Raw genomic sequence first — 8709 nt, 5'->3', positions numbered from 1 at the left:
ACAGCACAGCGCCACACCTTATGCTTATTATGGATATGGAGGAGCCACAACTGCCAACTTTACAGACAGGGACTAGATTAGCAATGGGGCGGATGGAGCTACAAATAGTTTTCTCATCATAAGTATGAAATCGTATTTCTAGCTTTCTTACAAAATTATGCGATTTTTCTTCTTTTACATATTTAGGGAGACAGTGGGGCAGCCAGTGCTCAGTGCGAGGGCATCATTAGGGAATTAAAAGACATAACCGAGTAATATTATCGCACTCATTTTAGGTGCCTTCTACCCTCAGCGACCGCCTATGGTCAACTAATGGTAGTGCCTGGGTCTGCAATGAACAGGATGGTTCTTCCGTTCCCCTTATCTTCGTCACATCCTCCACTGTATTGAGCAAACTGCCAACGCAATCCCCATGCACACTGCCAGCATTAGCAAACATAATGTACATACACTGTGCTAGTCAAACACATCAATTTTGAGTTCACACGTTGTTCTAATTCTTTGTTTTTTAGTCCCTGAGATAATCTTCACAACATATTGTATGTGATCACAATATGGAGCCATTTCCTTTCATTGGGCTTACTATTGTTTAATGTCCTTGCAAAATCTGCATTTGTACATTTGTACCTAAACACATATATGTCCAGTAAGAATCAGTAATCACAAAGCAGCTGTATTGTGCTGATATTATCAGAATGTATTTCTGAAGGACTTAAGCTGGTCATTTGCGATCATAATGTTGGGTAACGACCAATTTTGTACAAATTAGGACTGCACAGAACAATGTATATTGTCCTATCCTGTTTATATACAAAACGTATGTGTGGGTAGAGGCGGAACAACCATTGTTGCAGCAGGGGCAGTGCTCTGGACCCCTGACAACAAAGGAGCTCACTGCTGCCCCTATCATCCATAGAGCTGTGAATTTGGTACAGCCGCTGATAGGCAGTGTGGAGGGGGTAATTAGTACACGCCCCCCCTTCAGTGACCCATTGCTCTGTGCCGTCTCTGTCTGCCACCTGTCCCTGTGTGCCTCTTAGCTTCCTTGCACTCCATTATCCCCGCTCACTCTCTGTGCAGTGAGTTTAGCGGCATGGGTATGGTGACATCACTTGGAGCCTGGGCAGGAGAGGCCATATGCTTTCTCTCCCTGCCTAATGTGCATGGCGGGGGGGGGGGGTTGGATGGTTACCGACCCAGGTAAATAGTAGCCACTCTTCCCCTCTCTGCACCATTGTTTGTGCGGTTACTCATTGGTCCAAAAAAACTGGACCGCACAGTGCGTAGGCAGCTGTACATTTAATATTGTTTTGGTATGTACACACACACACCTACAGCACCAAGGATATGTAGGTCCTATTTGGACCCAACTGGATTTTCCCAGCCAACTAAAGTAGGTATAATCATACAGACTTGCTTTATAACATTGCCCTGGGCCAAGCAATGCAGATATAGAAGACTTTGCAGCAGTCATGGAGGAAGCTGAACCTAGAACTTCTAGGGCAGTGCTTAATGCGCAGAGGGGGGGATGACGTTCATTTGGAGCACTCATACCCCAGTATTTCTCGTAAGGTAAGTTTAAGTGATGTTGTTTTATATTGTTCAAGCCAAAATATGATAAACATATCACTGTAATTAATACATACAAATATATGTTTACCAAAATAGGGGAATGAGGCCCACCCTTGAGACATACTGGCATATGTTTACATTTAAACCAACCATAAATGATCGTAAGTTAAAGTATGTTGTTTTTTTAATAATACCTAAAGTATGTTAGGCATATACAAAATATAGATAAGTACCCATCATGCATGTCAAGGGGAGGCTACATTTACGTACTGGTTGCTGTAAAAATGAAGTTTCATTACAACTATGAAACCAAATACCCACCAATTCTTCTTCTCCACAATTATATAACATTTATCCATTGCAAAAGTAAAAATATAAAAATTCACACTTTTGGACTGCATAATCATCTCTACTTGGGGCCTGATTCAGACCTGTATGCTAGGCTGCGTATACTTGTGCAAATGCAGACTTCCTGTCAATCAAACTGCAGGGGGATTGCAAACAGATTCATCGCTGTGTTTTCATTACTGTTTGGCGTTGCGTATGCATGCTGCGATCCAGACATTCTTTGATTGATCGGCGTGCAAATTCCACAACAGCGATCAGGTCAGAATAACCCCCTACATTAACCCATCCCTGCAGGAATTCACCATTAAAGAAGCCTCTGTACATTTACATAATTGTCGGGAAATTGTCTTTCATATGGAATTTGTAGTTCATACACACTGAACAATTTTTGCCCATTTTAGTAATTTTCCCGGGGCCGGGTGACTTTCCATAGCAGGACGGCCAGTGTGTGTGGGCCTTTACAAGCATTCCCTGAAAACTCACCTCTTCAGCCAGCTCACTAGCACTACTTACCGCGCTTCCGTAGACATCCAGTGGACGCAGCTGCTCACACAGTGCAGCATAGCCCAAAACAAATATGGCCGCCGCATATGTGCATTTAATATATGCATATATGCGGTGGCGGCCATATTTGTTTTGGGCAATGCTGCCATTTATGACCCGGCTGGGCTGCGGCCGCTTCTAACCAAGGTAAGTGGCCCAGCTAGAGTGAAATCTGGTCCGGCTCACCGGGAAACGGCCCGGTTTCCCGGTGGGCCAATCCGCCTCTGATTCTGCCCAATTACTTCACCTCCACACAGCTCACAAATAACGTTCTCGTTCTACACTCTCTCAACCCACTGACCCCAGGGCAACATTACTATGTGACTGGATCATATAACTCAGCAGCAGCTGCAATATGACAAGACCAATATGCAATATGTAACACTTACCCTCATATAGCTAATCCCTATTTCCCTACAGATTGTGAGCAGGGCCCTCTTACCCCTCTGCCTGTTATTATTCAATGTAATTGTATTCATGTTTTGTTCCTAGTTGTAAAATACAATGACATTTGCTAGAAATACATAAATGTTAATAAAATAAAGAAATACACAATGCAACATCCACACAACTGAAAAAATTTAAATATAACTCCAATATTTAGATTTTCAGAAACCGTTGCTGTTTCTGTGTATTGTTTCACTGTTTTAATTTATTTGAGTCTAAGCCCAATGCCAGTGAGAGGCAGCAGAGTGACTATCGCTGTATACCACTTAGTAATGATAAATCAATGGAAATCTGATTTGAGAAAATCTAGTTCATCAACCAGTGAGGGTAGCTGCCGAGAGGTGCCACATGCCACCCACACACTTGTTACAGGTGTGACACATTCTACAATTATATATATATATATATATATATATATAAAATTACACAGTATCTCATTATACTAGACATAAACATTTTACACAAATCTTCCTAACCCACATTATTCTTATTTTTTATTAAATGAATGAATGAATTTTGTGGGTTTTCTGATTATATTCTGGCTTCCCATTCTATAGCACTGTAACGCCATGCTAATTATGGGGGGGGGGGGGGGGGGGTTCTTGACACGACAGTGAGAATTGGGAGCATGACCATAAAGGCTGACAGAGAGAGGTGATATATAAAGCTGTCACAGAGACCTATACTCAGCAGAGGCATAAGTAAGTTTAATTAATATAGCGCACTTTCTCCAACAGGACTCAAGGCGCTTTACAGACATTAAAAAAACAACAACAATGCACATAATACAGAGGATGTTGGTAGTACAGTAACAGACAAAATAAAGCCTTGAGCACACAGTAAGCATAATGCAGGATTGATTCAGCATTTTGGATAACTTCCATAAATTCAACCCTATCCAACATGTGTGAGAGACCTGGCGAAAACAGGAACCTGGGTGACCAGCAGCACTGGTTATACAAACAAACCCTCCAATGAAGAGATAAACAGCCCCTGAATGCACCGAGGGGGGTGGGTGAGGAAGGGACAGAGCATGGTACCCTGTCTCAACCTGTACATGGGGAAGGGAGATATTAGGAGGGACACAGTGACACAACTGTTTCAAAACCATAGTCTCCCTCCACCCCTCCTCTCCCTCTCTCCAATCCCTCCTCTACTCCTTCTCCCCATTCCCTCTCCTCCCTTCTCTCCATTCTCTCTCCTCCCTTTTCTCTTCTCCCCATTCCCTCTCCTCTCCCTCTACTCCTTCTCCCCATTCCCTCTACTCCCTTCTCTCTCCTCCCCTTTCTCTTCTCCCCATTCCCTCTCCTCCCCCCTATTTCTCTCTCTACCCTTCTCTTCTATCTCCTCCTCTCCCTCTACCCCCTTCTCTCTCACTCTTCCCCCTCCTGTTTTTCTCCTTTATCTCTCTCCTTCCCACACATCCCCTCTCTTTCCTCCCTCTCTCAGAGTATCTACCAGGTACTGTCTCTCACTCTCCCTGACTCCCTCTGTCTTTTACTCCATGTCTATACCCCTCTCTCTTCCTGACACCCTTTCTCTCTCTTATACCTTCTCTCTTTCTGTCTCTCACCCATTCTCTCCCTGACACTTTCCCTCACTCTCTGTCTCTTCCCTTTTATCTCTTTCCCCAACACCCTCTTTGTCTATCACACCCCTTACTCTCCCCCCCCCCCACCCCCTGGGGCCCACAAAGTACTAGTTACCCCCCTCTCCCCTCTGATATATAGAGAAGTAAATGCCAGTGCTTCAAGAGCAAACCTAATATCAACAGAATTCTTATGTGTATTATAGTTTTCTCATATTTAATATCTATAAAAATAGGAGCAGGCTGTTTCAGTAATGACCACATCTAATTCACATTATAATACCTGGACTAGAACTGTAATTAACTGTTAAGACAGCTCCCCCATTCCCCGGCACCACAAGTGACCCCTAAGTGACCACATACATGCACATAAAATAGTCTGTGAAATTCTGACAGTATTATAAGTGTTCGTTGCGTTCTTCTGCTGTGACCTTACCACCATTAAGAGCTGGTGTGCTACCTGTGAGTCAGTAACAGATAAGTGCAGTAGTTATGTAAATTAGATCTCGCCTATCAGTAGTTGGTACAGGGTTGAGTCCTTTAGAGCTTGAATTTCTGCATATATGTGACCATAAATGTGTTTAGATCATCATCTGAGGGATAAAAATAAAGGCAACCAAGAGAATCAATAACACACAAAAGTATATACATTTTCAATAACTTATTGATCACAATAACCCAATATTGAATTTATATATATGTTTTCAGTAAGTTGTGAATTAAGGGCCTAATTCAGAATGGATCACTAATGTGAGAATTCGCAGTGGACTGTGAGGTGAAAACCACCGCCTGGAACGAAAGACTAAATTGCGAGTGAATTGCGACTGGATCTCTAATCGCCATCCATTCGCAATTCCCAAGCCATTGAAGAGTTTTTACCTTCTGAGCAGGTCTGAGGCTTCCACTAATGCAACTGAGACAGGGTGGAAGTGTTCATCGCTGACGTCACAGACCCAACTCATAAACGCCTGAGCACCACACCCAGAAAACGCCAGCTCTTCACCCCCTATTGCCGGCTTTCTGTCAGTCAAGCTCCGGACACAATGCAACATTTCTACTGAATTAAGGTTTGCAATATGACTCTGCCATTACAAATGCCAATCTATTTCAGCCTGACGTGGGTTGACAGTCATTGTCTTGCTTCTAGATCCACCTTCTATTGAGTTTCAGCTCATCTGTATAATTTGCATACAATCAATAATATCCATAAATGAAGACAAAGGGGTTAATTTAAAAAAGATGGGATGTTGCTTCTACATGTGCTAAATAAATAAGTTGATTCTGATTGGTTGCTATGGGCAACATCCCATCTTCAATAGAACTCTCATCTTAGTAAATAAACCCCAAACTGTCCTGGTCTCATGTCAGCCAAACATCAAACAAACCATACGATGGTCACCACAGTGTTTCACAGTGGGGATGAGGTTCTGATGTCGCTGTTCATATTCTACAAGCCTAACGATTCTCATTTACGTTCTAAGGTTCCTTTTCTGACTCCTTCCTCAAGCAGTCTTCTGGCCAAATGGTCTTCATCAAACGGTAAATAGGCAACAATGTTTTTCTTGTAAAGCAGGTGCTTTTCCTTCCTATTACCCTATGCATAGTATTATTTTACTTGATGATTGGCCTGATACAAATGCTGTCCCAGCTGCTGTTCAGTATGCAGCAGCTGTGCGGAAATATGCAAATGTGACAGCCGATGGGATTTGTATAGAGACCTTAATTAAAGGCATCTGAAATCCATCACTTGTGTTCAAGGAGGCAGACATCTGACACACATAAGTCGATAATGCAAAGATCCTTTGAGAACAGTGCCTCAGACACAGGAACCTAAAGTGTGGATCCTACTCTCATATTTTGAAGGGTTTTGGATTAATCTCCTGGCGCTAATATGATTTCTGGGTCGCCTATTCAGAGTAAAGGGATATTTTCCCAAAATCCTCAATACAAGATATAGCAAAGAAAAAAAAAATGTATTACTCCAAAATTGGCGCCCCTTTCTCGGTAATTAGATCTGGATAATAAGTGAAAATTTAGAATGTACAATATACTCTCCTTTTACTTATGCTCAATCCTCCGTTTCACTTTTCCTATATTTTCTCTCCTATCCTTCTGGCGAGTCCTCGATGTTAGATATGAAAAATAAGAGACATACAAAAATCCAATGTGTAAAATACGTATTTGTAGAGCTGTGATCAATTATTCAAATCGCATCACGTGAGCGTACATCAACTCACTAGTGGTAAGCTGAGACACACGTATAAAGGTATCTTTTATAATGGGATGTCGTACCACTACTCACGATCAAAGGTAGCTTTCCACGTATATAATGGTTTCTTTAAAACGGTTTTCTCTCAAAATAGATTTTATTCAAACAATATTCATAAAAATAATCCAAAACATATACACTTTAGACAGATTTCTAGGTAGAGGCAGTGATGAAGTGTAGTCTACACACAAATTTCCCAGGGATCCGGACCTGAAAAACGTGTGGACAGTCACTCACCCACTTACCTCTTCCTATACAGTCCGGTGTACAAGGGTAAAACAGTTAACAGGCACTATTCCAGGTACAACATGTTTCAAGACTCCAGTCTCTTCCTCAGGTCCCTGGATAGTGCTATTGACAGGATCCATTTATATACCCTCCAGTGAGTTTACTTCCTGTGACGTGATTCTGGTCACGGAGGAATCTTTTAATGCTCCCAAAACATATAAAGCAGTATCAACAAACATACTGAGGACAAAGCTTAATCACTCCTAAAGTCCCTGAGCGTGGTTGATCCCTTCCAACTAATATATGTCCCTGCAGCCGCCGCTACATTCTGCCGTATGTACGGCGATTACACTTCCGCCCAGCGTGACGTCACTTCCGCCGGGGGATGCGGGGATTCGCCTCGTGTATCTGGCGTCCTCCATTCTCCCGCATTTTCTACAATGGGATTTCTTTATATCAATAGTCGGCTTTTCTTGTGCAAAAATAGCGGATTTAAATATCTATAATAAATATAATAAATAAATAAAAACGGGTGAATATTCAGTTTTAAAACTCACTAAAAATACCGGATATTATAAAAACTTTTGCTATGGAGAATGCTTTAAGAAAAACTTGAAGTATATAGAAAGCTTCAAAGTATAGAAAACTTATGGTATAAAAAACTAATGGTATACAAAATCTATGGCATACAAAATTCATTGGTGACATCAGAATTTTTTTTTTTCTTTTTGACATAAAGACAACCAACATCTTTAAAGTGCTAAAAGCTGGGGAAAAAATGGGCCGAAAATAAAGAAATGGGGCAGTGAATGAATACTGCTTAGAGGAACCATTTCAGTTCAAAGTCTTGGTTCAAGCCCAATGGTGTAAGGGTTTTGAATTTAAAAATGAACTTCATTTCTGTCCTTGCTAGTATCTGTTCAACATTCCTGTTTCTCCAGGTTCCAACAATATTCTGTATGCCCAGGAATCTCTTTATAAATTTTATCGAGCACTGATGTTGTTCTTTAAAATGACTTTAGAGATGGTGTGTGGGGAGGCCTTTTTTAATATTTCGCAGATGCTCGGAGATTCTAACTTTCAAAGGTCGGGTAGTTCTCCCGATATAGAACAGACCACATTGGCATTCAACAACATATACGATGTTCGAAGTATCGCAGGTTATGAAGTCCCTTATTTTGAAGGGAATATTATTAATTGTAATTTCCGTCGTTTTCGAAGTTTCTGCTGATATATTCCGACAGCCCATACAAGAGCCACACCTGTGGAATCCCTTTGTGCGGATTAAATTCTTCCTCTCCTCTGGTAGGCTGCTTCGGACCAAATGGTTTCTTAAATTAGCTGATTTTCTATATATAAATTTTGGTCTGTCTGGGATTAGATCTTTTAAAACCGGGTCCTCCTGTTACAGTCTGGAGTCTCGAAACATGTTGTACCTGGAATAGTGCCTGTTAACTGTTTTACCCTTGTACACCGGACTGTATAGGAAGAGGTAAGTGGGTAAGTGACTGTCCACACGTTTTTCAGGTCCGGATCCCTGGGAAATTTGTGTGTAGACTACACTTTATCACTGCCTCTACCTAGAAATCTGTCTAAAGTGTATATGTTTTGGATTATTTTTATGAATATTGTTTGAATAAAATCTATTTTGAGAGAAAACCGTTTTAAAGAAACCATTATATACGTGGAAAGCTACCTTTGATCGTGAGTAGTG

At 41.4% G+C, this 8709-nt stretch overlaps 1 long non-coding RNA gene across 1 annotated transcript in view; it reads right to left on the bottom strand.

Annotated features, from left to right (window-relative positions):
• Positions 1-4657: 4657 nt before the first annotated feature.
• The window catches only part of LOC146072612 (uncharacterized), a 60629-nt gene continuing 56577 nt past the window's right edge, over positions 4658-8709 (bottom strand). Inside the window, exon 4 of the long non-coding RNA XR_014473216.1 lies at positions 4658-5091. This is a non-coding gene — a long non-coding RNA (uncharacterized LOC146072612). The remainder of the gene's footprint in view (positions 5092-8709) is intronic.

The sequence above is a fragment of the Crinia signifera genome, chromosome 4 (assembly GCF_055691185.1).
Source record: "Crinia signifera chromosome 4, ASM5569118v1, whole genome shotgun sequence".
NCBI classification, from domain to species: domain Eukaryota; kingdom Metazoa; phylum Chordata; class Amphibia; order Anura; family Myobatrachidae; genus Crinia; species Crinia signifera.
This window is presented reverse-complemented; position numbering and strand designations above follow the sequence as displayed.